The sequence below is a fragment of the Vidua macroura genome, chromosome 1, assembly GCF_024509145.1.
Source record: "Vidua macroura isolate BioBank_ID:100142 chromosome 1, ASM2450914v1, whole genome shotgun sequence".
NCBI lineage: Eukaryota > Metazoa > Chordata > Aves > Passeriformes > Viduidae > Vidua > Vidua macroura.
In genome coordinates this window covers 6,492,125-6,508,821 of record NC_071571.1, presented here as the reverse complement: position 1 = coordinate 6,508,821, position 16,697 = coordinate 6,492,125, and the positions used below count along the sequence as shown (strand labels likewise).

The 16,697-nt window shown below is 41.0% G+C and overlaps 1 protein-coding gene and 1 long non-coding RNA gene across 4 annotated transcripts in view; both read left to right on the top strand.

Annotated features, from left to right (window-relative positions):
• Positions 1–16,697, top strand: part of PRKAG2 (protein kinase AMP-activated non-catalytic subunit gamma 2) — a 236,211-nt gene that overhangs the window by 58,414 nt on the left and 161,100 nt on the right. Inside the window, exon 2 of one of the 3 annotated variants that reach the window (XM_053991662.1) lies at positions 4,267–4,329. The exons of the other annotated variants lie outside the window; for them this stretch is intronic. The gene's annotated coding sequence lies outside the window, so the exon portion shown is untranslated. The remainder of the gene's footprint in view (positions 1–4,266; positions 4,330–16,697) is intronic. 3 annotated transcript variants of the gene reach the window in all.
• LOC128815477 (uncharacterized) lies at positions 3–1,209 on the top strand. Its single transcript, XR_008439658.1, has 2 exons — positions 3–87; positions 1,064–1,209. It is a non-coding gene; the product is annotated as an uncharacterized LOC128815477 (long non-coding RNA).

Sequence of the window (16,697 nt, the reverse complement as noted above, 5' to 3'; positions counted from 1 at the left end):
ATGAAAAGAGGGAGTGCCTGCTAAAGCAGCAGATGGTGCTTCCACAACCAGCTCTCCCATCCTGGCCCTGCACACACAGATGTTCAGGTGAAGCTCTGCCTCTGCTGAATCCAGATGGGAAGAGGAGATAATGCTGCAAATTCCCTTATCCCCTATCCAAAACAACCCTTTCCATGAAAGTGTAGTATGTGGGATGCTTAGAAAAAACTTAGATGCAGCCTCCAAGACTATCAGACCATCTAAGCTTTTTGATAGAAGCTTTGTACCTAGCTTGTGCCTAGTAAGTCAAATGTAAGAATTTGCATTAAGTAAAAGAATTTACTTACCATCAGAGAAAGGAGGGAATGAGACAGAGTAAAAATTCAACAGAGTAAGAAATCCATTTAAATTTAAGTGAAATGTGCCACTTTGACCTTGCCAACATAAGTAAAATATGCTGTTTAGTCTAGTAACTGCAGCACTAGCAAAGCTGCCCCAGCTAAAGACAAAGAATGCAAATTTCCAAGCTAAAGAGATAAGAGATAAAAAAGACTCCTCAGACCTTGAAACAGACAGCGCAGAGTGACCCAAGAGTTCTCTCTGTACTTTCTGACAAAAACCAAGTACAAGTGTAACTAGCTGTAAGTGTAACAGAAAATCAAAAGAATAAATATGCATAAACCTATTGTGGAATCTATGAATATGTAAATTAGCTAGAGTAATAAAAAAGGATCGAGAGTTTTCAGAGGTGCACATGCCCATTAAAGGGAAATCCTAGCGTGTGCCCGGCGCTGTAATAAAAAATACATACCGTGCCTTACAAATCTGTCAGAATTGTAAAGTTTTGATTTTTCACCGCAATTCAACTAGAAAGATCTACCACCTCCCAAAGCAGCAGGTTCTTCAGCATCCCTTGGCTGTCTCTGGAACTTTGTGGTCATATTGACAGGAAATTATCCCTGCTGACCAACCTAAATCTTACTTCCTGCAAATTAAGTTAATTTATCTTTGTTCTTGCCTTAGTGACCATGGAGAGTATTTGACCAACCACTGACATGTTTATTTCTTGTCTTCTCTTTCCTAGTCTGGAAACCCCAGTTCTATCAGCACATAAACCAATCCTCCTCTGATTCTCTTCACTGCTCCATTTTGGAGCACTGTGTTTTGAAGAGGGTCTGGACAAACAAGATCTAAAATTAGACTCAGAAGTATTATGGAGTGGGAAAATTGCCTAAATTGCCTGTCTGACAACTCTCCTAATGTACCCATTTGGATACATTTGGGGTTTTTTTTTGCCGTTTCATGTCACTGACTCATCCTGGAGAAGTTCTCCCTTTTAGCAGCCTGGCTAATAGCCAGCTGCTCCCTGCTTCATTTTAGGTGTTGTCTCCCTTCTTTCTCTAACCTGCTGAAGTTGGAATTTTCCTCTTCAAGGGGACACAGGTTTTTGTTTTTTGGTTTTTTTTTTCAGCAGGGATGGGATGTGTGGACCTTCACAGAGGCACTAAAGGGCAGCCTGTCCCAACCCCTGTCCCCAGCCCATCACATTAGGTGCTTCCCAGCACCATCACATTAGGTGCACCCCAGCAGCATTAGGTGCTTCTTCAGGAGTCGACACAGCCCAAGCTCTCACAGTGAGCACTGTGACCTTCTCCACACTCGGGGAACCTTGATTTCTATCACACACACAGAAAGGTTAAATCAAAGCCATCTCAGCAACCTCAGCTTTTTAGGCCCAGTCTTGTAGCTGTACAACATTTCAATAAGAAGTTCACAGCTCCACACCAGATCCTCTAAGTGGGAATGCACAGATGCCCTTGGGGAAAAAAAATCCACAATATCCCTAGGATAAAACCACGTACTAATATATTTCAACTGACTTTGATATTCTTGCTATTTCTTTGCTAATTGCTATTTCTTATAACCACAAAACTTTTTGATTTGTTGCTTTCACTGAAGGAACAAGATGAGATAAGTAAGCAGGCAAGAGAAGAGAGAAGTATGGCATCCCAAGATAAAACAGGAAGAAATTTTCTTTGATTTTCTTCTCTTCTCTCCTTTTTTTTCCCTCCCCTCCCATATTTCAATTGTCTTATAAATCTATCATGGTTTTTACAAACTCATAAAAGAATAGTAAAGAATAATTTTTTATTTTTTCAATTTTTTTTAATATTATTTCCCAGTTATTTAATGCATTGTATTGTTACTTTGGGAGCATCTCTTCTAGGTTACTCCATTTGCAAGCACGTAGTTTTTTCCCCAGTGCAAAAGCAGATGTCTCCAAGCAGCATCATACAGGAATTTTTTCAGATATGAAACAAAGTTATCTCAGCAATGCCATTCTTGCCTTAACCAGCAGTGGATATGTAAAAAACAGCTTCATCTGGTTATGATGCACTGAAGTTTACTAAATTGTGTAACTTTTGGGAGTACTTCATTTTATTTAGCTGAACTATTGATACACTGCAGTCAATTCAGCTGGCTGATTTTTGGTAATAACTCATTTACCTGCCTTTCTAGTTGCTGCTTTTTTTGCCCCCTCTTATTTCTGCCTTTTCATAATTTTGCTTGGCCAACTAACACACATATAAAACACAGTCTTTAATCTTCATCTTCATTAGATATCTGTTCGCCATCTCTTAGGCTCACGCTCTAGTTTCACATACAGGATACAATTTACCCCAAACACATCCTAAAATGCACATATTCCAGCATGATTACATCTCTTCTCAGTGTGAGTGTTGTTGCCATGTAGATCAAGCCTATATAAAGATAAATTTTTGTTCTTCAGGGGCTGAAGTAAGCCAAACACCCCAGTAAAGATGTATATGAGAAAAACAAGGCAAAATCCCAAAGTTACCATCCACATCCACAAAAACAAGCTGAGAAAAACACGTCAGACACCCATGTAAAGCTTTACAGGCATCATTACTGGCCAGAGGTTGAGCAACTGAGATGTGCACATTTCTTGTAAGAGCTACTAAAGGAAGTGACAATCTATAATTTAGCTTATTTTTTTATGCAGGAATGCAGCATGAGCAAAGGCAAACATGATTGACAGCCCACATATAACTCAATATGTTTCACTTAGGAGATCTTAGAGCATTGTAATTAGTGAAAAACAAAATACATGTTTTTGCTGAAGAGCTGTCACCAGCTCAACTCACAGGAATTGCATTTTCAGCTTGAAAGAGTGCAGAGTTAGTTTAGAGAATTCAGTTCTTACTGTTATCCCAAATGACATTGAGCTTTGCTAGTGAAGAAGCCAAGAAAGCCCAAAATGACCCACAGCATAAATACTGTTTGCTAACAAATATCATATATTAATATCAATAGCAACCCAGAGTCTGCATTACATTGCCAACAACAGCAAACTTCACAGGTCATGTTTCCCTAATGATATTCATGAATATTTTGGACCACAAATAGTATTACATGAAACTAAATGAATATTTGTATCAACTATAACAACTAAGAACAACTCTGGGAAACTCATCCTACCTGCCTGTAGTACCTCAACACCTTAAAATGGTAATTTGGTTCTCTTTGTTTATCCTACATGGTTGAAAGCTTTTGGAATAATTCCTAAATAATGCCACCTTCAAGGCAAAAAGATCTGAATTCTGGTGCCAAGGCAGCCCAGCAGACAAACCCTCAGGGTGCTGGGAGCAGAAGGAAACTCTGAAGCCAAAATGCTATTCAGTTTGAAAATAAGCTAGGAATTTCCCCCCAGAAAAGCTCTGCAGCAAAGAGGCCTGGCTGAACTGCCAGCTGCTGGGGAAACATGAATCTGGACAGCCCTTCGAGGGCCAAGGCATTCACCTGCTGCCAAGGAGCAGCAGGTCTGCTCCCATTCCTGAGCTGCCAACAGGCTGAAGTAGTCTTTGAAACACACAGGGTAAATTAACATTAAAATGAAAAGCAACAAATTTAAAACGTTATGCAGATGGAGGCAGAAAGTGGCCTCAAATTAGGATTTTCCAGGCTGCAACTGATTTGTAGCTTGTTGTTCAATTACTCTGGGTTTATAAGATCATTGCTATAAACATACTCATTAAGCCACTGCAAAACGTGCTGAAGCTGCTCACCTGGTATTCATTTCTATTGAATCACATACAATATTTGTAGGCCAAAGATTACCATCAAAGTTCAGAGACATGCTGGTGGGGTTAATAAGGAGTAACATTCAAATAAAACTTCTCACTCCCCAAGTTCTACAAACACGTCCTAATTCATCCTCCAAATAGCTCCACCGGGGAGATAGTGACAAATGCTTCTCCTTTTTAGAAACTAAGGAAGGAAAAGCAGAGAAAGACATTCCTCCAGAGGCACTGCAGAGGCAAGCAGGAGGTAACAAGCTTTAGATCTTTAGTCACACTCGTTGGCACAAGTGTTGGATCTACCCGAGCCCTTCTCTCACCACAGCTCCCAGATCTGAGGAGAATTCCTCGTCACCAGCACTGCGTCTGTGTCAGTACTGCCGACTGAAACTTCAACAGGAAGACATGGAAATGCTTCCTAATGAAACAGTTTGGCAGCGAGGAGAGTTAAGGACCAATTCTCCTTGCAGACTTGGCACATAAGTCTCATTAAAGTTAACAACAGATATGAGACTCGTGTGCAAGGGAAAGTGATTAGAGGCTTAAATCCAATCAATGTCAGGTTTGCCACATTGTTCCACTTCAACAACTTCTTTACTGCCCACGCCGATGCTGCTTTCCCAAGGAAGTTTATTTGTACTTAGTTTTCTCTGTATGGCCTTTTTTTTTTTTTTAATGAGAAATTTAAACATTATGTGTTCGGTGTCTCACAGGCTCGTAGTTGTTGGGATTTTTTCTTAGGTAAGCTGGTAAGCAATAAATCATCTGCATCTTTTTTTTTTTTTTTTTTTTTTTTTTTAAGCTAGCTGACAGCTGATTTCCTTCCTCTTTCTCTTTGAAGATCTGAATTCTTCTTTTGTAGTTGTTTGTTGAACTGCTGGCCCAAGGTCTGGTACAGTTCTCAAACTTTTGCAGCTCTGTGGTTACAGACCTTATTCTAAGACCTCAGGAACTGCAAACTCATGCCAGAAAGTAAACAGCTCTAACAGCAGGACAAAGAGCAGGGTTTTCTTTATTCTTTTGCACACAGGTTGGTGATTGCCAAATATCCACATCAGATTTGGGGCCTGAACTGCTTGATCTTGTGTTTGAGATTTCAAACAAAAACTGTTCATGATTAACATAGTGCAAAGCATGTATCTGTTTCCAGTTGTTGTCTTCACTAACCTTTTCACAGTGCTTTGAGCTTCCTCTTTGGTCTTCACGAGTTACACAAGGACTTCTCAGTTTGAATTCCTCAAGGAGAGATAAACAGGAGGCAGAGAACTCAAACTAGACTGGCCTTGCTCTCAGTGCCTTGCTATTGGATTTCATAAACCATTTGTTTAAGCATATTTGTCTTTAGTGGTTAGGAAAACCATCTCTGGGGTTGCTTTAGTTGGCAAAGGTAACTATCTGTAGAGAACATGCTGTGCATTATGTATGCCTAGTGCTGTTTAATGGACTGTCACAAATCAAAGAAGATTTGTTTGAATTTCATCAGATGCGTCTGGCTACCCCAGTCCAAATTCATATATAAGGCCTTTATATAAGAATATGCAAGAAGTGTTGAAAGAATATTGGTAAGGTTACAAAGTCAGTGCCTCAAAAGCTGAGAAATGTTTGGACACAAGTAGCTTGTCCAACTTCAGTTGGGTTCTTTTCTGCAGATCCATTAGGATGCCCATTTATAAGCCTGTAAGCTACCACTGGAGCTAAGGTACCCTGCCAGGCCTTCAGCTTTCCTCATTGACACTGGGATACTGCTGCTGTCCCCTCTCTGGAGAGGATATTCTTTGTCAGTCACAAACAGTAACATACTTTCTGCCAAAGGACTCCAGGCAAATCAGTGAAGTGTTTTCCCATAGAGTGCAGGCCCCATGTAGATGCTGTGGCAGATGTCAGCCTTGTGCCCTCACCTGTGTTGTCTCAGATGGCAATAAGGACCTCTATTTCAGCCACTGAATGCCACCCTTTACATCTATTTTCTATTCTGGGAATTCAAATACTAGGTTATATGTAAGCATTTGTGGTGAGACACCTCAACTTAGGTGTCTCAGTCTTAGTTGACTCCTGCTCATAATGTCAGTTCACCCAGTGCTGTTGCTTTCTTCAGGAGGAATTGATTCTGTTTAATCTTCTGGAGGTGGACAGGATATGAAGTCTCTTTTGCCCATTCTCAGTAAAGCTGTATCACTCACATCCTATGCCTTCAGCCACTTTGCTCTGTCCCTGCCTCATGTCTGCTTCTTAATCCCAACTTCCATTCTGTGGATGTCTGAACTCAATTTCAGTCTCCTTGTCCAGCAAGTATTAGATTTTGTCCTCTACCTCTCAATCCCTTGCTCCTTCTGAGATATTCTCAGATACCACAGCCGCTTCCTTGTTAGTCTGGCCACATTATCTCCCACATTTTCACTCCCCTTATTTAAAGGAGCTCAGTTTTGCAGTCAGTGCTTGTTCAATGTAAGCATCCCTGTATAAAGTAGTTTAATTTTGGTTCATTTTTGTATGGAGAACAGAAATGTTTGCCTTATGCAGTCTATCCTGCCAAGTCATAACTCTTAAACCCAACCCAAGGAAGAGGTAGACATCTCCCTCTAAAATTCACCAGAAAATTGTTTCTTATATAGAAATATTCTCTGCAACATTTTTAGGAATGGCTTAAATATTTTGGCTGAAGTTTTCTCAGATAGTTCCTCTTTGGGCAGACACAGCTTTGGAAAATTTCTGCTCTTTCTCATTACAGTTTGGCAAGACTTGAAGACAACTTAAAACAGGTTGTTAAAATAGCAATTGCAAAATACTAGATTCAGATGCAATCCTTGTTTTGAGCATGTGGCTGTAGCTGAAGCCATGCATCAAGCTTATGACTTTACAGCTAGTTTTGTAATGTATTAGAGGCACTGACTTGCTGTACAGCTTTCTGAGTAGCTGACACAGAAACTACCTCTTAGTGATTTTCATAAACTGAAGAAATTTAGTAGTGGGATAAGATCAATATGGACTGCTCTGCATTGTCCTGTTACCTCATTTCCTCAATTAAAAAAAACAAAAAAAAAAAAAGACATGAAATTGGCCAGAGAGCTTAGCTTAATCTGCTGAATGTTTGTGGTTACATCTGGAGGAACAAGCTGATCTGGTGGTTGCTTAGGACAACAAAATGAATGTCTCAAAATTTCTGTGTGCAGTGGCACTGGTTGCCATAAGCGTGTTGGTGGGGTGTGTGCAGGGATGTTTGTGAGAGCCAGGAACTTGGACATACATCCCTGAAGTGCTGTGTTTGCTTTTTGTTCCATGACTGATGCCAGTTCTTTCCAACAGATGCTCCTCTGTCAGCGTTGGTAGTTGCCATCTCCAAAGGTTTCATGCTACAAGGATCTACAGAACATTTATTACACCCCATAGGCAGAAATGGACCCCACTACAGTCCAGAGCATGTCACAGCTTCAGCAGAGTGTCACTGAAGCCAAAACCCACCACCATGATGTGCTGCAGGAAAGGGGCTGGAGTAATCAAGACTGCTGCCACCTTTTAATCTGAAATTTACTTTCCCAGCAGGAAGGATTTGTTAGGTAATTTTCTGAAGTGGCCCTGGAAATGAGACCACACATAAAAAGATGAAAACCAACCACACAAAGCACTTTCATGTTGGTGCAGGAAGGAAGGAAGAAAAGAAAATCCTTTCTGTCTTGGACACCTCCATTTGTTTCAACCTCGAGCATGTGAATCGCCTTTTCTTCTCCCAGTGATCCAATAATCATGCAAGAGCATTATGCTTGTCCTTTCAGTACATGAAGCTCAAACTGTAGCACTAAGTTAGATAAACCTCTTAATTTTTGTAAAACCCAAGTGTGGAATGGATTCAGAAAGGTTAGCTAGTGGGTGTTGCTGGAGCTGGATGGTTCTGAAACACTTGTCTGGGCAAGCTGTGGAAGACCACAGCTAAAATTACCACAGGGTAAAGCTAAGACATTCTGAGGGACACTGGCTGGACTGCCTTTCAGCTGGGATGTAATGTAGAGTCTGACAGGACATCTGGATCATCATTGACTGGAGTAGATGTTGGAATTGGACCTGGGGAAGGAAACTCCATCCTGGAAATGCACTGCTAATATCTCTTTGGTGGTAGGAAGAAAAGAAGTGTTCCTGTAGGCAGCCACATAGCCCCATATTGTGCTCCTGTCAGTGTTAGGAGTTGCCCTGGATGACTCTTTGGACAGGATGCCTGTTAGGAATAAGTTTGTGCAGAAGAAAGGGGAATAGTTATTATTCATGCCTAAAAATAAGCACAGTATTGAGCTTCATAGTGCATTTAAATATAGTCCAGTCAGTGGTCACTTCCTTCCGTGACCTTGAAATCTAGCATTTAAAATGGTATTTTCCAGGCAGTTGTAGGGGTTTAATTTTCTTCTTCCAGATGCTTTCTGCTTCCTTTCTTCCTGCCCTAGAGCAAACAAACCAAATTAGCTCCTTTTCTACTGATGCTTGAGATGTTGTCAGTGCATTACACAAAAATCTGACTTCACAGCGTAGCTTCCAAAGGCAGTGAAAGGCTGCACTGCAAAGTTCAAGTGAGATATATTTCTCTTATTCCTTTCCCAGAAGCAGTCTCTGCTGATAAGCTTTCAGTGGAAATCTGTACTGAATCTCTGAAGAGAGGTAGTTACACTCTGAACACCAAGGAATGAATTCTGTGTGGAAAAACCTTTCATAAAAAAGCTTTAGCTGAGGTGGAAGCCAGTTTATTACAATGTCTGTGTGCCATCAGAGTTCCAGCAGGAGGTCCCCAAGGTCCTCCTGCAACTTGTTAAATGGGCATATTTCAGAAGCATTCGAGTGGAAAACTGAGGGACTGAGAAATCTGTTTTTAAAAGCTGCTTTGCAATCAAGAGAGGCAGTGGTCCTAGAGAAACAAATATCTTGAGCTGTACATGGATGGAAATGTTTATTCTATTTTAGGACATTGTAGCTGGTATATTATGCCACACTCATAATGTTTTAATTCAAGTACTAGGAGAGGATAAACCCAGAAGTATTTTGTAGCTGCAATTCCTCCTTTTTTTTCTTCCAAAATAGCTGACAACTTTTGCATTCTTAAGAAATTGATGCTAATAACACACACAAATAGTAATTAACATATCCTAAAGTAAATAAAATTCTCTTTTTGGAATATATTACTGGGCTGTAGAGGAGGATTATCTTTGGCAGGAGCTCTACAGAGGTATCCAACAAGGACAAGGTTGAAAGCCTTTCTGGAGTTGTTTGCAAAGCCCTCAACCACTGGCTGTTTGTTGATCAAGATCCAAAGCTGCTGTTTGTCATACTTAATGCTGGTGTTGTAGCCAAATGATTTCTCAGGTTTCTTGGTGCTTCCTTATTTAATGCCATCTTATTATCTTTATATCAGAATTTCACTGAACAATACTTGTTACTGTATGTTCTGTTAAAAGGTGGTACCTCTGAATAGAGTGTAGTCTAAAAAATCAACAAAGAACAGCCAGGAGGGGAGAAACGCAAACAGTAAAGTTTTTGGAACAGCCATTAATGCTTTTTCCTTTTCATGATAAATAAAGAGGAGCTGTGGTTTTACCTGCTTGTTCTAAGTTGATACTCCTGAATTTTGTTCTAAGTTGATACTCCTTAATTTTGCAAATGTGGCTGCACAGCCTGGTGTGGAAGAGTGATTCTTGCTGATAAACCAGTGGAAGTATTATTAGATCTTATATTAGGTCTATCAGGTCTCATTAGACCTGCCACAGCAAAGCACAATTTTGCCCAGGTCCATGTGGGGAGCCAGCTCAAACCTTGGGACTGGGACCCCTGTCCACCAGCCCTGTTCTCACTGGAAAATGCATAGAGGCTTAAAAGTACTACAAAAGGAAGAAAAAGACATTTTATGAAACACATAAGAATGTGCTTTGAATTACTGAATGTTGCCAAGAAACAAGACTTCAGTCTCCAACCTTCAAAACAGATGATCCTGCTGTTTATGGGACGTGTTCCTGTTCAGAAGCTGCTCTGGTGCTGACAGCTGGAGGGAGTGGTTGGGCACTCACAGGGGGATTTCTGTCAGCTCAAAAGCCTTTGGACTTTTGTTACCCAGTACAGCACTCTAACATAGTGATCAAAACAAACACTGTATAAATGTGGTATTTGAGGTATGGAATTGGTCTTTCCAGGAGGTTTTCAAGATGTGACTGGGCAGGGTGCTAGATAATCTCATCTAGGCTTCCTTTCCATGAAAGGTTGGTCTGGATGATCTTTTGAGGTCTTTTCCAACTTGGGTTATTCCATGCCTTGGAGAAAGTTGAATCCAATTGGTTGATCTTTTAAATTGATATGACATAATTAATGTTCTGATTACAATCTTCAGTGTTTTTTCAGCATAATTCATAGAATCTCCCCAAAACAGGTCTGGGGCTTGTGGTGCTGTCCCCAGTGGAATCTGGGGTGTTTGGAGCAGGTTTGGAAGCCCAAATGTCTGTGGAGGACAACTTCAGTGTGAGGAATCAAACAAGTGATGCTTTGTGTGTAGGTTGTAGTTGTTGCTGCCATTTTATTTGTGTGTGTAAGTCAATATTGTGTCAAATGTACAAAGTTTAAAAAAAAAAAATCATTGCTTTTTCTTCCAGTTCTACAAAATGCTGAAAGTATTAAAAAAAAAATAACTCTTCCTAAACAATCTAGTCATTCTATGATTGAAAGAAAAGACCCATCAGCCTTCAGGGCTTGCTGGAATTTGTCTACTGGGAATAGAATGTGGGTACCCTGCCAACCTCAACCACAAAGACATCCTTCATCATTTAAAATGTAGATGTAACAGGGAGGCCATGGAATGTGGGAAGAACAAAAAATATTCACCTGCAACAGTAGTTTTTGTGCATGTATCTATATATTTATATATATATTAATTTATATATATATGTGTGTGTGTGTGTGTGTGTATTTTCTCAGATAGATGTACATATATTCACACACATTATTACTCTTATTAACCAGGGTCACAGTATGAGTAAAATTGAGTGACAATTTACACCCTTTTTTTGGTGAGGTGTAAAGGTTACAGCCTTTAAAAGACTTCCCCTTTTAAATTATTTAATGAACTTCTCAAATGAAAAAAGCCTGGTTTATATACATACCTTAGTGATTGCTTTGTGAGCAACTTGTCTTACCTTTAAAAAACCCAACCCAAGAAAACAAACAAACAAAAAAAAATAAAAACCAGAATACTGCAGAAACTGACACAAGTATTTCTTCTGATGTGATCATTTGTACTTGCATTTGATTTTTTTAAATTTTATTGGCTCTATATAGTTGGGTTCTTTAAAATTAAATTGCATTCATTTTCCTTTAGGCAAATTTTGTGTGCAAGATGTATTTAAAGTGTTGTTGACTGAGGTGAGAAACTTTGAGAACACACTTCTCTTTCCAGTGTGGGTAGATTATTTTAAATTATTATTTACATGACCAAATTAGGAAGTAAAACCTAAACTTATATATGCTCTTTCTTGTGTTTCTTTTGGTTGGTTGGTTGGTAGGTATTTGTTTTTTGTTGTTTTTTGTTTGGGTGTTTTTTTGTGGGTTTTTTTTTTTTTTTTTTTTTTTTGGGGGGGGGGTTGGGGTTTTTTTTTTGGGTTTTTTTTGGTTTTTTGTTTTTGTTTTGTTTTGTTTTTTTTTTTTTGTAAATAAGTCTCTGTGGTGGTAATCAAATATTTGATCTTAAAATAACTTCACTCTTGCTGGGTGCATCGTATATTCAGAACTGCCTCTGGCTGTTAAATAAACACTGGACTTCTATCACAGATGGCATCTATTTCAGGGCTTCCACTGTGCTTGTGGATGACACAAAGGAGCAGTGGGGCTTTGCCCCTGAGCATTTTGCATCCTTTTGGGGAGGGGATGTGGCTCTGCTGGGAGAGTCCCTGAGCTGCAGCAGCAGCAGAGGGGAGCTGGTGCCAGCAGCCCTGTGTGATGTGCCTGCTCTGGCACCAGCCTTGTGGAGCACCTTCCCAAGAGCTGGGCAGCCACGGTGCTGTGGGAGTGGATGAAGCAGCTCTCAGGGAAATGGTCCATCTGTATTCCAGAAATCCCTGTGATCATCTCTAGTTACAGTCTGAAAGTCTGACTGCTCATTCCAGTAGGATCCAGCAGAATACTGTGGGTGTAAATATTCCTGGGGCATTCATGCCAGTCTGCCAGTGTTGATGTGGCTCGTGCTTGTTACATTTAGCCCCAACTGCTGCATGTCTCTAAGTTCAATTGAGTGGATAAACTCGTTTACTTCTATTTTAGTTAAGCTGACAAATTCTTTCTGGTGAATTTGTAACTCTGTGTCAGGTTTCTGCATCACAATGTATTTAAAAGTATTTCTTTTCTGGCAGTGCTGACCTACTTTAAATGCTGCAAGGTGCTCTTACCTCCTTTTTTATTTCCCTAACAGCCAGTTGATACCAGCAGAGATCTTTGTACTTCAGCTTCTAAACCTTTGATGATATTTTAACTGTTCATTCCTGTATGTAGGCAGCCACTTTATCCTTTTCTAGGTGGGCCCTTGTTTCAATTCAGTTAATGGTTACTATTTATTGCACGCCTACAAAAGGTAAAACCTACATAGAGCGAAGTTGCTACGTGAACAGAGTGCCTTAGAAAGCCCAGAATCCCTGACCTGAAGAACAAATTGTCCCTAGCCAGGCTGTACAAAGATGTGAGAATGTGGGTAGCTCACCTGGGCCCTGCAGGCACGGGGACAACTTCAATGAAATCACTCAACATCCACCACATCAGTCAAACCTAAGTCATGAGGTTCAAAGAGAGTAAAACTTGCTGTGAGCGTGCAAGAGCATCTTAATTCTTGGATGGATCCTGTGCTGTTATTGTAGCAAGATGTTTTCTTTTGGGGAAATAATTAGTGCTCTCCTGAGAGCTGCAGATGTGCTATATGTTCTCCACCACAATCTCTAAGCCAGTCTTAAAAATGTTAAAGACTGCTCAGGTGTGGCTGGGTGTGTGTGCAGCTAATTGCCATCACCTTTTTCTCCTTCCTGCCTCATTTTTTCACCCTATTCCCCTGGCTTTTTTGGCACTGATTCCCCTATCCCTGTTGCTGTCACAGCCCCCAGGAGCAGTGTGTGTTGCCAAGGGAGGGAGCACAGAGCAGCCCAAAGGCAGAGAGATCGAGGAGGCAGCAGCAGAGCTGAGGCATCTCCAGTCCTCCATGTGGCCACTGCTGTGTCCTTGTGGAAGTGCTGCTCCTTAGAGATCCCACTCTGAAAGCCATATTGCAGAATTCACATTTTTAAGCATCCCAATAGCCTTTGCATACAGGTATAAAAGGATTTTATGCTGAAGCCCCTGGTTGGAGTGCTTACCCATAACCCACCAGATCCTATTTCCCTGTGGTTTTCTCCCATTTCTAGATGCTGCAGTATCATTCTTCTATTGTCTTGTGGGACTGTTTCTGGCCCACAAAGGGTGTTTCTCATCCAAGCTCTTAAGGGATACAGTAGAAGCAAGGTAAGACCCACCCTGTGTCCTTCAAAACTTTTAAAATGCAATGCCTTTGTAGAGAATGAAGGCAGTGGTGCTAGTCCACAGTGTTTAAATCTGAGCTAATCCACAGTGTTTAAATCTGGTTATCCTGAATCACCAATTGCTGTGATTCAAAACCTCCCAGATCACCACTGATACCAGTGTGGCAGCCCCTCCAAATGCCTCAAGCAAAGCTGAATGAGGCACCACAGGGGCACCACCAAGTTCCTGGCAGTAATTTTGCTCTCTGGTTTATTCATCCTCAGAGACCAGGACATCTCTGAGAGGTTTCACCCACACCACAGAGGATTATAGTTCAAAGCATTGGTCCTTCTCTCCCTGAGTTATTGAACATTGTGTCCTAGCTCAGACTTTGTAATTCTCCCCAGGCACCCAGAGACCTTCATTGACCCCAGGCACAGCACAGCTCTGCACTGGCACCTCTCCAGAAGTGTCTCCACCCCTTCCTCCCCACTATGATGCAGCAAAGAGGCTCCATCCCTCCATCTGTGAGATCCAGACAGGTGGGAAGGGCAGTGGGGTCCATGTGGAGCAGGCGCAAGGCTGCTGTTGTGCAGCCTCCAGTACTGCCTTTGTATGAGCACCTCATCATTTCAATGCCATTTGCATCTGGGTACAGATGCAAATACAGAGGGAAAAACCCCTCTGTGTGAGTCCTGCTGAAGAGCTAGATTTGAGAATGCAGCTATCCTGCTTTTGGTACCGAGCTGGCTGAGCATCCCTGGTGCAGTGTGATCCATCTTCATTGCAGAGGCTGGCAGGGTGCTCCCTCCCCCGGGAGAGATGGGTGATTGCTCACTGGGGTTTGATGTTTCTCACATGGATGTTCTCCTTCTGACTTGTCAGCAGTGAGTCAGGAATCCCAGCTACTTGGTTCATTGCTTGGTAGATCATGCTGAAAAATTGCAAGGAAAAAATTGTGGCTGTTTGAGATGAAAAAAAGAGTAAACTGTGGATTTCATTTGTCATGGGATATTTTTCTCTGCTCCTCTCTCTTTCTATTTTGTACCATCTCCATCACCCTGCATTGCAGTTTTGCCTGATTTGGGCAGGGTGGACTCTGCAGCTCATCCCTACCTCTTACTCTTGGGGCTAAATGTTTTGGTTTTTTTCTTGTACTCCCTTTTCCAACTCCTGCAGATCACAGCTGCCCTTTGCCCGACATCAACTCCAAGAGACTACTTTGGCTGTTCTACTAAGAGCTGGTGTCTTATGGTGCAATTTAAGATTTTTTCTCCCCGTTTCATCTTCCCCTTGGGCTCTGCTGGTCTCCCAGCTGTTGCTGTGGCTTTCCCTGCCCTTCAAAAACTTGCTTCTCTCATCTGAACATTCCCCAGGTGCTTTGGCTTCTTGGCTGGAGGCTCCACATCTGTGTTGCACGTTGCTTTTGGTTGCTGGTCGTGCTCAGTAGCAGTGGGGATAGTGCAACCATGAATATAATGGCTGTGTTGGCTGTAAAAAATATGAAAAATCTTTCTTAATTACACTCTGGACAAAAGCCCTGCCCTGCCATGCAGAGCTCTGGCTCCCCATGCACTTCGATAATTGCTGTATCTGCTGTGTTCTGAAGTGATATCTTCACAGACAGAAGCTCCATTGATTTCAAGGCACTCTTTGCCTCATAAGAAAAAAGAAACTATAATGGAAGCTGGCCCCATGAACTCATCTAATTTATACAGTACTTACAAACCCACCATATCTTTTGGAAAATTATGGAATATAAATAACAACAACCAAAAGCCAGACATTTTCAGTCTCCTCTGGGAAATTGTGGAAGGTTGCTGTACTGCCAGTTAGAAATTTATTGTACTTTAGGCTTGTACTTGGACTAAAAGGATGAAATTGACTTGGTGTTTTGGAACAGTTCAAGGAAATCGTGCAGGAATTATGTGCAGTCAAATCTGAAGCTGATTGAGGGATCTGGCTCTGAATTTTTGAAAACCAGACTCTTCAAATGGAAAAACAAACCAGTACAACAATGCCTGTTTCAGTTGGACAGGGAATTCTGTAGCTTTATGCTGGTGGAAATGTGACAGTCATAAATCTGCTTTGCTCAGAGTTTGGTCTTTGGGCCATAGGTGAGTGTGCAATTCACAGTCCAAGGCACAAGCAGGTCTTGGTGATTTGTTTTCCCTCCAGTGTTATTCTCTGGTAATGTGTGAGAATCCTACAGCTGGTCCAAATATGTAAGTGATCTAGAAGTCCTCTCAAAGGAACTTTTTTTTTTTAAGACACACGGTTATAAAATGAATAATGACTGCTGAGCTTGAGATGTAAGGACTTAAGAATTTGGAAGAAAAAAATTGAAAATATCTTAAAAATCTATCGTCATGGAAAGTTGATTATAGAAAGCATTTTCTGGAACCTCCTGAATTGTCCTTAATATGTAAGGAAGCAAGGAAGGGACTGGAGTTTTGGATCCCTGTTCATAGAGACTTCTAGAACTTGTCGGTAAAGTGTGGTTATCATCAAATAAGTTTATTTGTGTGATTTCCCATATTGCACCACCTTGTGCTAGATGATGTGCTGTAACTCACTGCTGCTTTTAGTCACTGAGCCTCAGCATCTCTGATAGGGCACAGGCACTTGAAATCCCAATGTGAAACAAGGTATTTATTCAGAAATTAGTTGGTTTCTCTCAGATCTTCACCAATTATGCAGCCACATATGAGCCCAGGTATTCAGTATGGGAATATTTAATAAAGAATATATAAATGTTTACATAAATGTGATTTGGACACTTCAGGCCTGTAGATTCAAGAATCACTTGGGCTTCTTTGGCAGGAGACATCCACATGAATACGAGTAGTCATTAAATAATGGTAAGAAATTATAGCAATAAAATCTCCCTGCCTATTTTTCACCCCAGAAGGGTGAAAGAAAATGGCAAATTATTCAATGTTTTTAATGGTTGTCAGAAACTGGACAGAATCCAAAAACTAGTTCAGCAAATATTTATGAAATGGTATCTAAACCATTAACTGTTCTGCCTATCTGAGATGTAGTTGTGCAATCTGTTTCATACGCCTTACCCAAAGGTGGGGGAGGAAAAGGCAGGTTTTTGAAGTAGAATTTGTGCCAGTCAGA